General features: G+C 41.9%; 1 long non-coding RNA gene across 1 annotated transcript in view; it reads right to left on the reverse strand.

Moving 5' to 3' along the window:
• The window catches only part of LOC135972504 (uncharacterized), a 163,215-nt gene that overhangs the window by 58,658 nt on the left and 86,012 nt on the right, over positions 1–18,545 (reverse strand). The window contains exon 2 of the long non-coding RNA XR_010588965.1: positions 8,308–8,449. This is a non-coding gene — a long non-coding RNA (uncharacterized LOC135972504). The remainder of the gene's footprint in view (positions 1–8,307; positions 8,450–18,545) is intronic.

Raw genomic sequence — 18,545 nt, forward strand, 5'->3', positions numbered from 1 at the left:
CCATCTCTCAAGCTGTGTATAAATAGTCATTATAGTGTGAGGCCTGGTTCCTGGTGTCCTTCCTTTGGGAACACTTCCCCTGAACTCAGGGATGAAGACAGCGGGGTTATGCCAATAGCTAAACTTTCTCTCCACGTTTAATATGTAAATAACATCACAGATCTTCCACAAATCTGGCCACCTTCCACTCTCTGTGCAGTGTACACTTTTGACTTTGCCTTCTTGAATGTAAATAGAACATAACCATGCCAAAAATAAAAACCCTACCAAAACACTACGCTGCAAACACAGTTCCCCATACTGAAAAGAGCATGAGAGAGAAAAACACACCATGTATGACCTATATTAATCACATTGCTTAATGCACTAATGGAAGGCACTCAGATGCTATGGGGAGGAGGGCGGTACAAGAACCTATATGCAGGGCCATAACCAAGGTGGGGTGAGTTGGGTGGCGGCCCAGGGTGCAAAGCCACAGGGGTGGGAAAATAGGGCAGACAAATGATGGAAAAAAATGGCCGGGGAGCAAATATGCTTGCAAGACTCAAGCACTCAATGTCTAGTTACCACTCTGCCTATATGAATTAAATTAAAACAGCTTCCTTATTGAAAACAAGGAAGCATTAGTTGCTACAACCCTTCTGATATTTGACTCCTTTGTATTAAAGATCATTTTATCTTGTGAGCACTTTTTTTTTTTTTTTTTTTACTCTGCAAGTAAAAAGTTAAATATTTAAGTAAGTGAGAATGGTTTTACAAAAAGTCAATTTTATATTAACACGCTCATCCATTATCAGGAAATTGCTCGTTGCTATTTTTTTTTATTTGCAAGAAGGTTCACCAAAAGCTTAATTAACTTCTTTCATTGGACAGTAACTTTACACATATTATATTTCATTCTGAAAGCATCAGCTTCTCTCTAAAAGAAAATTAAGGGGGAAAAAGTTGCTGTAAAAATTTCGAGATAGTCAGAATATATCAATTATTTATCTTAACATTCATTATCATACTAAAAGGCAGCACAAAGGCCTTGGGGAATTGTAGGGTTCATATAATTTCATTCTAATTATTCCAATTTACTGTAATTAAGGCACTAAAAAAACCACAGTGCAAGAAAGCAATAATGTCCCTTTTAATGCCAACTGACAGGGAGACTGTCTAGCATTTTTACAATATTATTTACTAGAACTAAGAGAGAGAAAATGCAAAAAACCCATCCTCAAATTTAAAGAAATATTTTCTTAAACAAAAGGAAATTTCATCATGTATTTATTTCAGTGGTTTGTTTGTTCTTTTTTTCCCCCCCTTTCTGTATCATCATCCCGAGACCCCAATGCGTAGGGAACTGGACTGGGCTGAAAGTGCCCTGGTTTGCTATTCCCAAGCACTGCCACTTGTCTGCTGTGTAGCCTCAAGCAAGTCAGTACATCACCTTGTGCCTCAATTTTCCCATCTGTAAAATGGCGATGATGATACTTAACTTTCTTGTAAAGTGCTTTCTGAGCTATGGATGAAACCATGAAGGAGTCATACAATAACTACCTGTGGTATTACCCATCAACACTGAAGTCCAAAATGTTCAGATGTGCTCACTATAACTGATTCATAGATTCTAGGACTGGAAGGGACCTCGGGAGGTCATCGAGTCCAGTCCCCTGCCCTCATAGCAGCACCAAATATTGTCTAGACCAACTACTGTCTAGATTGTGAACGTTTTTGGGGGTATGCAGTTTGGGACAAATTTTGCACATATGAAAACATAAGGCCAAATCCTCAGCTGATGTAAGTCAGTGTAGCTCCATTTATTTCAATGAAGCTATTCTGATTTACACCAGTTGAGGATCTGGCCCTTACATTTGCTCAGTAACTAGGCTGGACCCAAAGTAGTCACACATGCAAGCCAGGTATTGAGCAAAAACGAAGTTATGCAATTTGGGTTGGACAATTTAGAGGCCACTGTGAAAACTGCACAGCCTGAGAAGTTTTGCTGCTTGACTGCAGCAAGGAGAGCAAGGAGCATGGCCTAAAAATTCAAAGGATGTTTTCCTTCCTGTTTCTCTGTAATCTAAATTACAGAGCAGTAACATTAATCCCAGTTATCCTCTGTTCTGAGTGATGCACAGAGCTTGTATTGGCCTGTCCAAGGGCTGAATTTCACCCCAATTGCAGTGCCAGCCGACCCCAAGCCAGCCATGAAGTCTGTCCTTCTCAACAGTTCTTTGAAGTATACTTCTTCAGCTTAGTTCCAACAATGTGAATTATTACACTGAATGCCAATTAGAGATGCTTGTAGAAATTGTAAGTAGAGTTTAATATAATTGAGGGATTGGTATTTTTAAATATCCATCTCAGCTGCAGTCCTGAATAAAGACAGCAAGATTTTCCCCAGTTTTTCTACTGGTCCAGTGGTAGGGTTACCAGATAGCAACTGTGAAAAAATGGGATGGGGTTAGGGGGTAATAGGCGCCTATATAAGAAAAAGTCCCAAAAAACGGGATTATTCCTTTAAAAACGGGTCATCTGGTCATCCTATCCAGTAAGCGTTTGCTGTTCCCCGTAAGTTGCTCAAGTTTGTAGCAGGAGAACATGTTTCTGCTAACACCAGCATAATGCCTGCTGGGTCACTGCAGGCAGTGGGGTCCAGCAATCTGCAGTGGGACTTGACATCCCCAAACCAGGCAATTTGGATATGCAAAGCCTGCAAGATCAGATTCTCAGTAACTATTGTGCTGGATGTGAACCTCTTAACCTGCTTATTTAGGCAGTCAAGCTCATACTTTTAAAATCTCTGGCTCCTTGGTAAATCTATTTGTTAGTCACCTTGAAAGAAAATAAAACTGGAAAAGTTAATAAAGCTAAGAGGTTACTTGACAAGTGTGAGACAGGAGCATTCCAAGAAGTATTTGAATGGATTCATGCTTTAAAGTAATAAGGCCATGTATATACACCCACTGAAGCATGCCTTTGTGGAAGCATAAACTAGGAGTTTTAAGCCTAGTCAATGCATACAGAAAGAAGAGAGAATACAGCCAGAATCCTGCCTGGGCAGACCTCTGCATATGCATAGACCCATTTAAGCCATGAGGGATGGAGAGAGGCACAGAAGTAGCTGGATTTACAAATCTTATGCTTTGGAGGGTTCACCAGGATGATTCAGGTTATAACAAATCAAAAAGCGGAAGAACGGAGACGATCATAGCCATAGATGGAGACGTCTGTATGACACAACCAGGATAGCACATCTCCTTACTCACAAGTAGGTGCCCTATATATAGCATAGTGGACTATATTTTTTAAAAAATTGGACTTTCCTTCTTCCACCTCCCCACTTGTCACCTGCTCTCCCAAGTGGAATGACAACCCAGTAACACACTCAAATCTAGCTTTCCCATCCACAGTAGTTGATTGGGTCCCAAATTAGGCCAGATGGTTTTAACCCTCCCTTTTATTAATTCAAGAAAGGAAGGGTTTGGGGAAGGTGAATTTCAAGGAGTGTCTGTTCATAACCTTTTATGAAGGTTTATCTGATACCACTCCAAAATACATTACGGCTGTCCCTGCTTGAAGTCAATGCAGGTACAGGGATCTGCGCACAGGCTTCAGCTGATATCAGCAAAGGGTGGCTATATAATGTTACGAATATCTGTTATGCTGGGAGAAAAAACCCCAACAGATGAGAGTTATACTGTATGCAGAGAGAATTATATCTTCCCCGTCAGAGTCTGTGCCCAGTAATCAAGAGTCGCTTTTCACAAGAGAACTCATATTTCAGATGTCAAAAGAAATGAAAAAAATTTAATTAAACTGCATGATATCTTAAGAGAAAATATACTTCAGTACATTGATGTGTTATCTTTAGTCTAACCAAATGGAAAGACACATTTTGGAAAAAGAATTGTTTATGAGCTGTAATCCATCAAGAAACGCTATAGAGTTTATAATCATAGACCTGCATATAACAGCTTGTCACAAGTAGCAAGTGCCCAATGTGTGTTCTGAAAAGCAGAGCATAGGTATGGGGGTATGGCAGCAGGCCCTGCCTTGAAATGGTTTCCATCATATACAGGTTTACAATTTGGTTCAGTGGCTTTCAGCACCTCCATTACACAAACTGTTCCAGCCCCCCTGAAGCAGAGAGACACATACACAAATAAACTGTAGCTCATCAAATCCATTGCAATACACACTGAAAGCTTAAACTGCCCTTGTGTTCCAAGCTGCTCCAATGTTCTGTACAACTGCAGTTTATTAACGTGCATAAGTTATTTGGCCGAGTGTTATGGCACTTGTGTTATACATGGGGTAAGGTTTTCCAAGGCAGCTTGGGGGATTTAGACACAACTTCCATTAGATTTAACCTAAAATTGAGCGAGTGGTTATCTATTTACTAGATGCATCTAAAGAAGATAAAGCTGGACGAAAGTGGCTAAATCGCCTAGTTGGGTTTGAAAATCTCAGCCAAACATTTTATTTAAGCTAGCTCCTTAAAAAGTAATATTTCAATAAGTGGTTCACATAAAATGTTTCCCCACCCATAGCCTATTATAAATCCCAAAATGGAGGGCTGCATCCATGCTTATAAAGAAAAAGGGGAAGAGAAATGGAATTATATTTGTTTTCCCCAAGAACACTTTATTGTTACATCATTATTTCTTTGTTTTGGGATAGCATCTAGGGGCCCCCATCATGGATCAGTGCCCCAATCTCATAAGCATACTTGCAAGTTTTGTATGAAGTGGGGATATTAGGGATGTGTGTATTTTGCTTCTGAAAAGTGTGCAGTTGTCTCCCATTTGAGCATCTCGAGGGCAGGGGTAACAGCGTCTACTTCTTCTCCCCCAGAGTTCATCTAACAAGGTGACAGGAATTCAACCCTTCAGTGACAACTGCAACACAACATAATTATGGTCCCTATTACCCAGTAGTTTAATGTTTTGTGAAACGAGCATTTTGCGTAGGTGCCGCTGATAAAGAATATGCCAGATCAATAGGGGGGAAAAACAGTTCATTTAACTGCATGGACACAAGTTTAAAAGCAACCTATTTTGTGCATTTTGCAGTGATCAAAGAGAGAGAAATCACATGGAGAAAGCACCTGAGAGCTCAGTGTAGGCCACCCACAAATAGAGGAAAGGTTAAGAAATAAAACCCCTCTTAGTGTTCAAAGCTTTTCCAGCTTCATGAACCCCTCTTTCTCTCTCTTTGAAGGAGGAAACCATTCCAAAACAATCACTGCCAATTACTACCAGTCTGCATGCTACTCTACAGTCATAGTTTTTTCCTGTAAAAGCTGAAACACACAAGAAAAACTGAACTCCAGACTTTCCCCATCCCGAACCTGCCTGTAAATTTACAACTAGTCCCAAACCACACTCACCAAAAATATCAAGCCAACAAGAAGTCCTGCACAATAGAGCATTTTGTATGAAGATGACATTATAGGACACACACACAAAAAGTAAAAATATTACTTAACTATAGGAAAAATTTCTGCTGTCTCTTTTCATGGAATTCTTCTCTTGTCTCTCAGAGAACTTTGAATCTCTTCCTCATCTGATGAGGATTCAGTTTTTACTGTATCCTCTGGGGAAAATAACTACCAAAACAAAGATTTACAAAAGAGATGGATAAAGCTGGGCAACAAACGCATTTCAGGGGGCAGCGAAACTATTTGCTTTGAATTAGGCAAATAGTTTTGGCTGAAAAAAAAAACTGAATTTTTTTTTGGAAGTGTCAAAACAGTTCATTTGGTCATGGTCTCCAATCACCAATTTCAAAACAAAATGTCAGTTCAAATCAACATTTCATTTAGGAAGGGTCATTTCGAATCAAAATTCAAAACATTTTGTTCTTCCTGCGAATTTTTTTCCCAGTTTTTTCATTTCAGCAAGGAAAAAAAAAACCCAACATTCACTTTCAGTTGGAAACGAACCCCTTTTTTTACAATTTTTATTTTTGGCAGCAACTGAACTGGAAAAAAATCAATTATTTTCTCAGCTCTAGTGGCTGATGATTTTAGGGGTCTCCTTATGTGGGTGCCCATAAGAAGACATTGTAAAAAGGGCTGAGTTTCAGAAAGTTTTGAGCACCCATCCTCTGAAAAAATCAGGCTACTCTGGGGCCCCCGGAACGGAGGCTTCCAAAATGACTAGTTACTGTTCAGAAAATCTTGGCCTAGGTGTTTTGGGTTTGGGAAGAGGTAACCTTTAACTTGGCTTTTATTTGTATTGTTGCCTTATTTGGTGGAGGAATAGACCACCTTCAAAAAGAAGAGACAAGAGGTGGGGAGGGCAGGGAAATAACTGATTACACTTTAATGCAATTATTCTGCAATTATGACTCTACAGCACATAAAGCTGTGCGTTAAATCTATGTGTATACAGATGAGAGCTTTATATCTATCATATTTATTCCCAGGATCTTTAACAAGGTGAACAGCAATAAAAAAGATCATTTTTCGAAGTGTCAGACACCACTAGCTTTTTTTTTTTTTTAATAAGTGGTTGAGATTCTTGTTTGTATCCTTGTAAAGGTCTATACAGGGCACAGTGAAAGCTTGATTATTTTGCACAAAAATAACCTCGGCAAGCACTCTGCTCATAGACTCTATCATTCAGACACTCACACTGTATACACAAAGTGCGTTTCTTTTTCTCATTAAAGCACAACTGCACAGTTGCCAAATTAGCAATTATATACCCAGGATCTTATTCCCCGTTTATACAAATATCGCTTTACACAGCTCCTGCAGTAGGGTGACCAGACAGCAAGTGTGAAAAATCGGGACAGGGAGTGGGGGGTAATAGGAGCCTATATAAGAAAAAGACCCAAAAATCGGGATTGTCCCTATAAAATCGGGACATCTGGTCACCCTATCCTGCAGTGAAAAGGGGTGTTAAACTGGGCATAAATTACACTTACCCTCAACTTCAAGGCCCCTCCACCCTGCTGCAGTAGTGTAAAGTGGAGTTACAGTAAATGAGAATCAGGCACCAATACACATTATAATACTTGGACAGGAGACATCCAGGTAAAGTAAGATGCTGTAGGAAATGGGATTGGCCATTCAGTCCAGAGCTCCTTTCCTTCCGGGTCTGTACTGAACTAGGTTACTAACAATGCTAGTGGTGTAACGGGAGAAGCTATCTTTTAGCATGAGATTAAACCTGTCCTTTTATTTAGAGCTCATTAAAATCTCTCCTCCTTTCCTTCCTCATCCTTAAAACTTTTAATAGATGAGGGCAGGAGGGTGGAATTTGCCTTTCCCTACCATCCCACTTTCACTCTGAATTTCTCCTGATCTCTTTTCCTATTTGCTTCCTTTAGGCCCATCAATAACCTGCTGCTGGAAACTGCTGTCAGCAAAGTGCGTCTCCCACACCCACAGCTCCCACTCACTGAGTGCTCAAATGCCAGTGAAGGTGGGAAAAACAAATCAATCATGTCAATCACACTTTCTGTGATGATGCAGAAAACCATTTTGCCTAGATACGGTCAGCTCTTTTTCTGATTTTGACATTTTGAACAAACAGTTCAAAATAAAGAAAGGAGAAAAGTATCTCAGTTTGAGAAAATTCAACACAGGAACCTAACAATTTTGAAATTAGAAATAAATTGAAAAGAAGTTCATTATTTGTTGTTCCCGCCATTTTCCCCACCTGCACTTAAGCAATTTCCAACACTGGTTGAAAGAGTGAAAAGAGACTGGGTTGCTCAGATAATTTTTCCAAACATTAGACAGGGCCTATGGGCAGGCCCTACACCTGAAGTGCTATATTGGCACATCTGCACTGATGCAGCTGCGCCACTGTAGCACATCTGGTGAAGACGCTCTATACTGATGGGAGAGCACTCTCCCGTTGTTGGGGTAAAATCTTGTTTTGGTATATTTCTCCTCTAGTCTCCATCTTGTTTTGTAAAAAGAACAAGTAGGACGCCATTTTGGATGCCCTCCTTCATGGAGAACTTCCTGCCCCTCCTCCCTGCCTTTTTCAAATTAGAGCGGGAAAAGGCAAGGAGCGGTTAGAATCATGTGACTGCATAGTCTGCCTAGCAACCACAGATTATTTAGGTGGCAGCCTCACTGCTGCTCGGGGCTGTCCATCTTAGAGGCAGCCAGTCTCTCCCACATTATCAGCTTGTGGAAGGAGTCCAGCTAGGCCAGGGTTATAGTATATGGTATCAGGTTCCATCGGTGTCATACACTACACGCACCCATTCTCATTTTCACCTGCAAGTCCACACACTACCACTCATGACGACACCTAGGAGACGGAAGACAGAAGGAAGAAGAGAGAAGCCACTTACTCGGTGATCGTGTCTGTTCCTGTGCTCCAGCATCTTCAGTCTTCCTTGGTTCTGTTCAGGATTCCAGAAACAAATTTGTCGTGGTCAGGGTTCGTTCCATGGAACAGTCGGGGTCCATCCCTTCGACAGGCGGTGTTTGTTTCTAGGACAAGCAGAGAGATGGTACTGTAGTTTCCTTTTATTGTCTTTTGGTTATCCCAGTGTATCAGGTCTGTGAGCTCTGGACTTTAAGTCCATTTCCATCTACTGTTAACAACTGAGCTATTTGTATTTACCTGTGTTTTGTTATTGCTTGTGCTTTGTTATTACTTGTAACAAGGATTCTGCTTTTAAGACCAAATTGGTCTAATAAATCTTACCGTATTTGCACCTTACCCTGTTAGTTTCATCTTTAATCATCCCGGTAACAGATACGGGGAGGGGGAAGGGCCTGCAGATAAGCCCATCTTCTCAGCGGCCTCAGAAGGTAAACACCTTACGAACCATTTCGGGCTAATACAGTCAGCATAATTACTCCACCTCTGCGAGAGGTGGAAGCTATGGCAGCAGGAGGCGCTCTCCCACCGACACAGCACCGGTTTGGACAGTGCTTAGGTTGCTGTAACTTGCATCACTCAGGGAGTGTCTTTTTCACACCCATGAGCAATGTAAGTTAAATCAACTTAAGTGGGTAGTGCAGACCTGCCCTATGTCTCTTGCCATTCTCAAATTTACTTGTTCTTTTAGCTTCTAGCATCTCTCTCTCCAACACCCTGTCTTCTCTCCTTCAAAATCCATTTCCTTTGGGAAATCTTTTAATACTGCTCACTGACTCCAGAGTTGCTACTGAACTGTGATTACTTCCTGGCATGTCTTTTCTGTTTGAATTATAAACTAAACTATACAAAGCAGGCAAAGACTTTGTCCTTCTATGTGTTTGAAAAAAACAAAACCCCACCATATACGCTTACGGCACTTTACTAATAATTAAATCAAATGTGTACATGTATTTCCAGGAAAACGTAAGTCTTGAACAGTAAATATTTAACAAACTAACAATCTCTCTTCTTGTCTCTTACTTTGTATATTAAACAAATTGCTTTATTTCAACAAGATTTGCATTTCACATACCCCCACACATACATCAGTGCCTCCCCACCCACAGAACAACGCACCACTCCCCCCGCCCCACAAATGCATGTTCCTCCTGAGTTTTGCGCTAGAAAGGTCAGGAGGAATAGCATAGTCCTGGATTTATTAACTAGGGTAACTCTCTTCAGGTACAATCCTTATGCATGCACAGCGGTCCCAGTCAGACTGGCACTTGCCCAAACTTTACTTTTATTTAATACTGCTTCTATTGAGCTGCCCCATAACACATGGCACATGTTCAAAATGGTCAGCATATTTATGTGAAATGAGCCAACATTTTACAGACTGGCATTTTAATGCACAAAAATTAATAACCCTATGTTGCTACTTTTAATAGTTAAGGCGATAGCTCTTTCATCTTGATCAAACTGCATTTTCAATATGTACGTTTCTTCCTTCCAATATTTCAAACCCTCCAATCTGTGAAAGGATAGATATCAAATAACTAGTATAGGAGTGACTCTCAAAATGTGAGAATGTAATGTTAATTTATATAACCCAGTCAATGTTTTGGGAACAAAAAATTTAAATTGAAAAATAGCCTCAAAATGGTCAACTTTCTAAAAAAAGATCATTTTTGCAAAAATTGTTCTATCAACTTTTAAAATTGGACATATCAAAATAGTTATCAATAAGTTCATTTAATAAACCGTTTTTAGGAAAAATGTCAACAATCATTTCAATAATGTTTTCAATCAAACCACAGATTTTAAAAAATTAAACTGAAAATGGGTCATATATGAACCTTGCAAATAAAAACAACTGAGAGTTTTTGTTTTGCTTAAGCAAAAATAGTTTCAGTGGTTAATTACATTCACTATTAAGCGTTATCTCTTAAAGCTTGAACTTTTCTGAACTAAGCTTCCAGTCACTGGATTTGATCATGTTTTTATTTGCCAGATTAAGTACCCCTGCATAGGTACTTTATCTGTCTATGCATGGTACATATCTGGCCCCCATTATTTTAGTATCTGAGCATCTCACAGTCTTTAATGTATTGATCCTCACAACCCTGGGAGGCAGGGCAGTGCTAGCATCCCCATTTTACAGTTGGACAACTGAGGCACAGAGAGATTTGCTCAAGGTGACACAGGAAGCCTGTAGTGGAGCAAGGAATCAAACCAAGTCCCATACTAGCTCGCTCACCACGGACCATCCTTCCTTTCTTATAGATGGAGATCAAGTTATCTGTGAAAGTTCTCTTTAGTAAGCAAAACAGACTGAGCTCCTTCAATCTCATCATAAGGGTTTTGTTATTATTGTTTTTAGACACAGACTTCTAAAAGGATTTATAAGAATTGAAGTGTATACCAGAACTGGGCTCTGTATTTCAGTACTGGTCTCACTAATGCCATGTACAGAGATAAATTATCTCCCTGCTTCTACTTGATATTTCCCTGTTAATATAGGCAAGTATCGTGTGACCCCTTTAGTGACAGCATCACACTGGGAGCTCATGTTTAATTGGTTATCTGTGATAATCTCTAAAGTCCTTTTCAGAGTCACTGCCTTCCAGCATACAACAGTAATACGTCCCTTGATTTTTTGAGACGACTCCAGATCACGTCACAGATACAGCCTATAGACGACAATTCTGACCAGAATTCCACTACTGATATAAGAACCAGCTTCTCCTCTGAGGAGAAGGCAAGATCTAGTGCACTAAGCACAAGACTGACAGCAAGGGACCTATTCTGACACTGATTCTCTATGGCATTTGCGATCTCACATAGGCAATATTTTCAAACTTCTGTAAGCTAGACACCTAAATCCAAGGCTCAAGGTCACAGATGAAGCCTATGGAAGAGTCAGTAAATGAACCCAGATTTTCTGAGTTCCAGTCTTGTGCCTTCAACCCAACACCATCATTTTTCAAAGGCTCTCAAAGTGATTTATAAACGTTAATGGATTTGGACTAACACCTCGGTAAAGTAGGTATTACCATCCCCATTTGACTAGGGTTACCATATTTTAAGTGTCCAAAAAGAGGACACTCCACGGGCCCCAGCCCCGCCCCAACTCCGCCCCTTCCCTGCCCCAGCCCTGAACCCCAGACCCGCCCCTTCCCAACCCCGCCCAACTCCGCCCCCTCCCCTGGATGCTTTGCCCCTCCCTGCCCCTCCCCTGCTTCCCCGCGAACATTTGATTCGCGGGAAGCCTGAAGCAGCAGGAAAGCTGGGGCAGGAGAGGGGGGGGGCGCGGCCCAGTACGCTCCCCCCCCCCCCCCCGGCTGAGCGGCTCCTTTCGGCGGCCAGCCAGCCCAGGCCAAGAGGCTCTGGCCCCGGCGTCTCTCGCCCGGCTTCGCTCTGGCCCTGGGGCACCGGCCCCGCACCGCCGGCCCCGCACCGCCGGCTCCAGCCCCCAGCTCCAGGGCCGAGCACCGCCCAGCCCCGCACCGCCGGGCCCGGGCCCTGCACCGCTGGCTCTGCAGCACCGGCACCGGCCCCGCAACGCCGGCCAAGCAGCGCCGGCCCCCGGCCCGACCTCCGGCCGAGCAGCGCCGGCCCCGCACCGAGTACCACCGCCCCCGGCTGGGCCCGGCCCCCGGCCGAGCACCCCCGGCTCCGCACCGCTGGCCCCAGCCCCCGGCTCCGCACCGCCGGTCCCTCCCTCCCTATTTTCCTGGACATGTCCGGCTTTTGGGGATTTCCCCCCGGACGGGGATTTGAGGCCCAAAAAGCTGGACATGTCCGGGAAAATCCGGACGTATGGTAACCCTACATTTGACAGATGAAGAAATGGAGGTGGCACACAGAAAGATTAAAGATCTGATTTGCTCCCACTTTCCCAAGGATATGCAAGAAGTCTGTAACAGAGCTGGAAATAAAACCCTGGTCTCCTGCCTCTGTCCTATGTTTTCTTCTTTGCCCCAGTACAGATCGGGTACCATCCATTGGACGTGGTAACTGTGAATGCTCTGTTGGTTATTCATATTGTGGTCTGTAATCTGCAAACCCTTACTCATACAAGTTATGTCTGCTTACATACGGGTATACAGAATTGAGCCCTTTGTGAACATCACTGGGGCAAAAATGTTGTTTTAAACTGGACCTTTGTTCCTTCCAACGTACTGCTCATGCACTGGGGAATAGGATGCCCTTCAAGAGACAAAAAAATATCTGTTTTTAGCTGCCTGGAAGTTTTCACTTTTACAATGGGCTTCATACTGCTGTTTTTTACAATGATCTCACCTTTTTAGCAAGATGGATGCCATCTCAAATAATCTTCAAAAGGTCAATTGCAATTATAAAATTTCTATTGAAATGCATTTTGCAGTTTGTTCATGCTGAGAATTGCTTATGAATTTCCAAACTGCTGAGTTCAACAAAATTATCAGACTTCTCCCTGAATAATTGCCGAGATGATCCACTTTTTAAAGAGGGCCCACCTGGGATGCACAACAAAGCAATGAGTGATTCCTGATACTCAGAGGAAAGAAGCTACACATCACTTATTGGTTCAAAACAAAATGCATAGTCAGAAACCTTCAGATACGACTTACAATATGGGACAATTCTCAGTATAATCTTTGCAGGCCTAACAAGTCAGGATATTTCATGGTAAAATAAGCCTTTTGAAACATAGTTACATTAACATTTAGAATGTTTTAATAAAAGCCCATGACACCGATACAGGCCTGAATCTTCAATGCTTTCACTTTCATTGAGAGTAATGGAATTTAAGGATAGAAACAAGTTTACCTCACATCGGATTGTCTACACACAAAGGCGAATACGTATCACAATGTAGCAGTGCTTATTAGGAAAAGAAGGGTAAAATGAATTCATGTGTGTGTTAAGATGACAGGGAGTGTCTTTTTTGTTGTGTGCTTGTACAGTGTCTAGCACAATGGGGTCCTGGCCCATGACTAGGGCTCCTTCATGCTATAGCAGTTGGCAACGGACCACTTGAAAGACGGTGGCTGAAGTGCCAAAGTAGTTCAGTTACTGTGTGTCATGCTGCAGCATCACGAAGTGGCTAAAATTTCCAATTCTCAAGTGACAATTCTTGCCACAAATAGCACAGGTGTAGGGTACCAGGACAGAGGATGACGCCAGTGTACTACTAGCACTTAAGATCTGCTGCCCTTTCCTCTCCACTCTCTCGACCACCTCCCTTCAGCCTCTCTGACTCCCTGGTGGAGCACAGAGTATCAGTGTGGCCCCTTGCTAGCTGCATCTCCCCAGGTTGCTGTGTTGATGTCAAAAGCATTCAAGTCCCTCTTGAAAACATCCTTGAACCTGAGTTTGAGTTGGCCCAGCAGCCTTGGAGCAAGTTCTCCATACAGGAGATCCTTTGGAATGCATCCAGTGTCCATCCCACTGCAGATGACCAAGCCAACAGAGGCAACGGTGTTTGAGAATAGTGATTAAACCTGGCACTTTTGCTTTTTTAAGTACTTCAGCATCAGGAACTCTGGTTTTCCACTAGAAATGTAGAATACAGCAAAGACAGTGTTTGGGGAAGGTGTTCATCCTTCTCTAGGTGGTCCAGGTTTCACCCCATACAACAGCATGTTCAGAATACACGTCTGGTAGACCCATACCTTGGCGTTCAGTGTTCGTTTCCTGTTATCCCACGTTCACTTGGTCAGGTGCTATGATACCACAAGAAATAACAGTGATATGCCATTTCAGTGTGAACATTCCTTCTTTTTTACATCTTCAGCTCAGTATAATACTCAAATTTGCACTCATTCAGCATTTTGATTTTCCTATGAACAAAACGACTATACTTTGTTAAGGTCACAGTACGGCTGTTATAGCACATTCAGTCTCATCCTGAATTTTACAGTGAGTATCACACACCCATTGTTCAACATCTTTCTTCTCCCCCATCAAATACAATCTAGCTAGGAATAATAAACATCAGCCTTGTGTGTGAGACTGTCAAAATAATTTTGCATACCTGACTCTGACGTTTGTCAATGCCTTTACAAACTAACATCAAGAAGGGTCGGTAAGAGTGAAGGATCTCTTCTTCTGTATGATCTACTTCCCTTTATAATCAGAGGTAGAAATAAAAATATTCTCAGATCTTATATCTTGATGTCCCTTTAGCAACCCTTATAAGATGTACTTTTACAAAAGAAAAGAAAAAGGAGCTTCCCATAATAAATCCCCTGAAGTAGGAAAGAAAAAACAGGGAAAGGGGATCATCAACAAGACACATTTGTGGTTTTAGAGGATTTTTATGCTACATTGCCTTTTTATATATTTTAAGGACCTCATAAAAACTAGCCTATCTGTGGACTCAGATATTGATCTAGTCTCAGTGGTGCTGAGACATCAGCTTACTAATCAGAATGTGCTATACTTTCTATTGCCTTTCATTCCTCCCCCTGTGCAGTGAAAGCAGTTCAAGGATTGCAACAGCGGAGCAGCAGGTGATGTTATTATGCACTGTGACCGAATGAATCACTTTCTCCAAGATGGTAATTATTTTCCATGTCTTTTATTGTAAGTTCTTCTTTTGCAGCAGGATTTTCCAAGTGGGTGCATATGAAGCCTAAAAAGATAAGTGCTCAGTGTTGGCTGCCCTTAAGACCTTTGAAATTTTCAAAAGCGAGCTTGGGTGGGGATAACATTTTGAAAATTCTGCTGCCTTTCTGGGTTACCAGGCTATCTTGGTTTTCTGGCTCTATCTGCATGCATGGCCTTTGTGATTTTCATAAAGCACCTTATCAGATGATGACATGGTATCCAATGATTGGGGCACAAACCTAGATATTTTGTTCTGTGCACTGCTTTGGGTCTGTTGCCGGGGGGAAAAAAGAGGAAAGGGAAAAAAAGAGGGTCTTGTGGTTAAAGCACTGGACTGGGACTCTGCAAATGTGGATTCAATTCTTAGCTTTGCCCCTGGCTTCCTGTATGACCTTGGGCATGTCAATTAACCTGTGCTGCAGTCCCCCATCTGTAAAATGAGGCTCATCACACTCATGAGAGATGAGAAAGAGAAGGATAAATTCAGTGGTGCTTGAGAGACACTCAGATGCTACTGGGAATGGAGCCCAATAAGTAGACAGGAAGCAATGCAAAGTCCGTACACAGACAAATGGAATAAAAGAAGCCACCAGATGCCTGGCATGCATGTTATCAGAGCATGAGGGGCAAAGGCTCTCTTCATTTATAATACACCTAACCCCTATGAACTGCTGGAGAAATGTCACAGAAAAGGAACATGCCACAAAAAAAGGGCTACTTCAGCCATTGCTCTCTGAAGCAGGACAGACCGTAAGAAAGCATTTGATAACTTCCTTTGCTAGCTGTATTTGAGAACACTGAACATCACAATGCCCCAGGGGACACAGACACATAAAATACAGTAAGTCATGCTTGGTTATCTGTGACTGGAGCTTTGGATTGGGATATGAAGGTGATGGTAGAGGGGAGATGCTGTCCATGACAGATACCGAGAAAACTATCCTCATTGTAGGCTCCCAGCTCAGAACAAGTGAGGGCACCAGTAGAGACCTATAGTCAGCCTTTCTTCAGCCTCAGAAAAGCAACTGGGCTCCATATACAAGACATTGTCTACTAGATGTATGCACCAGCTTTTCAAATGAATGGAGTCACGAGTCATGGGGAAGCTCAAGCACAATGTCCCCTTTATAAGGACCGGGGGAAAATAGGGTACAACCCAATCCTCTCACACATTTCCCAGACACCTGGACAGACCAGAAATGTATCCATCTCACCAGCACAGAGTAGGCTGAATTCAACAGCGACTATTCTGCTTCCCCAAGTCAGGCATAGCTAGAACTCCCATGCTTAGTTGCTGCTACTGGCAGGCAGCAGCTGACAGCACAGGGCTGTGTCATGCATTGCACAGCCTCACAACCCAAAAGACAAGACCAAACAAACACAACCAGCAGGACAAAAATAGAACAAGACCACAAGCAAACCAACATCCCAATGGAGAGTGGTCACTGATGGTTCTTCCATTTTCTGTAACATAACATTTTCTTATATTTCAATTTGTCGTTCCACATATAAATCGACAAGTGATTGGCTGGTACGAAGAGTGTGTAATATCAGCCCACAAACTCAAAAATACTGTAAAACAAATCAAATAATTTTTATGCCATTATTAAAATGTAGGAAGGTCCCCAGAGGTTTCATTATGCATTATACAGTGCCAGAGGTGTGGATAGTACTCAGCACACAGAAGAGAACAATGTCCCTGACCCAAGATGTTTACAATCCAAACTAGCACTGGGGCCTGCAGCAGTAGATTAGACCATCTGATTTGAGGACATACACCATGAATGCCAAGGCTAACCTCAACTACTAATTTTTTGGGGGAAAGGTACTTTATATTGATAGAACATATTCACATGAGAGCTCCCATTGATCTCAAGGTCTCACCTGGGTAAGAGTTTTGCAGCATTGGATGCTCAACTTCTAGCCTTTTTTTGTTGGGAAGGTATCTTTGCAAGGGTAAGATGATTGTTGAGGCTGGCCTACTACTGGGGGAGGGGTTTGGTCTTTTGGGGAAGGGTTAGGAAGAGGTTTGAAGGCCAATCTGTGACTGTGAAAAGGCTGTGCTACTTATGATGCCATTGATGGCACTAAGGCTCTCTCCTCACTGCCAGCCATCTGCACTAAGTAGCCATTGTTGCTTCTGGCCAAACAGCTCAACTGAGTGAGTAGTTGTCTGAGCTATTGGACAATGCATAGGCCTAAAAAGTAAAGGAATCTTGCTTTCTAAGCCCCAATTCTCACACCAGCTTCCTCTGTGGACTTGATCAAGTTACCCCACTTATACCACCTGGTTAGCTGCTTTTCTTGCTACACTCCTGACTTATAATCCTTCAGTGTGTGAACCTAGATTCCTTAGACTTCTTTATCACTCAGTAGATCAAAGAGATGCATAAGGGGGTTGGCAAGATACACACTGATGAGAGGATCTGAGACTCTGAATCACAGTAGAGAGCGAGTCTAACATGGTAAAATTTAATCTTTCGAGGGGCCACTCAAAGATTCACTTTTCAACTTGGCCTTTAGGTTTCCTTGGATATGTATGTAGATAATGTATCCTTCCCTATATTATTGTTCTTTATTTATAAACTGCCATGTGAATATATGACACCTTCTAAACAGACAGAAACCCAGTGACCTACATGGTAAATATACAGCAAAGAGAACATTGTTTCGCATCTCTTCTCTTACTTCGTGTAATAAACTAATTTCTTTGCTCCTTTATTTTAAGAGCTGCATTTCCCACACCCCGCACAAACACTACCCTGAGGCTCCCCCTGAGTCTGAACTCTGGACAGACCTAGTGAACTTTGTACTCCTGTTTTGATTCATCCATGGTGAGTATTTGTATATACAGGCCTGGTCCATGTACTTCCCCAGTTCTCCCTCAGACTGCTACCTGGCCAAACATTTCTATTATTCAGTACTAGTGCTTCTGAGTCTCACTGACACATATGCTGTATATGCCAATTAGCATTGTGAAATGAGCAAATATTTTATACCTTGGCATTTTAATTTGAGACAACGTCAGCTTTAGAACTGCTACGCCAAAACCCCTGACAGGTAAATCATAGCAAGGATATAAATTCAAAGGTCTGGCATTTTCTGATACTAGATTTTTTTTTCCCAAAAAGGATCTTCCATAAAATTGTTTTACATCAGTGATGGTGGATATTAAAAAAAACTGACATCTAAACTAAGCCAGGTTAAACAGAGGTGATACATCGTGCACTGAAGGCTAAGATTGGCCTATCTATCTTCGGCTTATCAGCTGGCTCCAATATCCTTCAATAGCATTCTAAAAGCTTTTAAAGGTCAAACCACAGTGATGGAAATACAGCAAGGTACAACAAATGTCTACAGTGAAAATTTACTGACTAGAACAGCACAGGATCTACAAATATTAATATTATTTCACAGTGTTATTAATTTCCCACCAGTAATATACACTCATAAAGTGAGTTCCATCTAAATCTGATAGCCTTCTGCAAAGTGCATAGTGAGCAGAATGCTGTATTCCATTCTCAGGTTAAAAACTTCCACCAAAGCCAAGGAGTTTCATCTGAGTTAGGACTTTGCCATCACACCCTATACATATAAAGCACTCTAAGAGAATGCAAATTATAA

Source organism: Chrysemys picta, chromosome 6 (assembly GCF_011386835.1).
Source record: "Chrysemys picta bellii isolate R12L10 chromosome 6, ASM1138683v2, whole genome shotgun sequence".
Classification (NCBI taxonomy): Eukaryota; Metazoa; Chordata; order Testudines; family Emydidae; genus Chrysemys; species Chrysemys picta.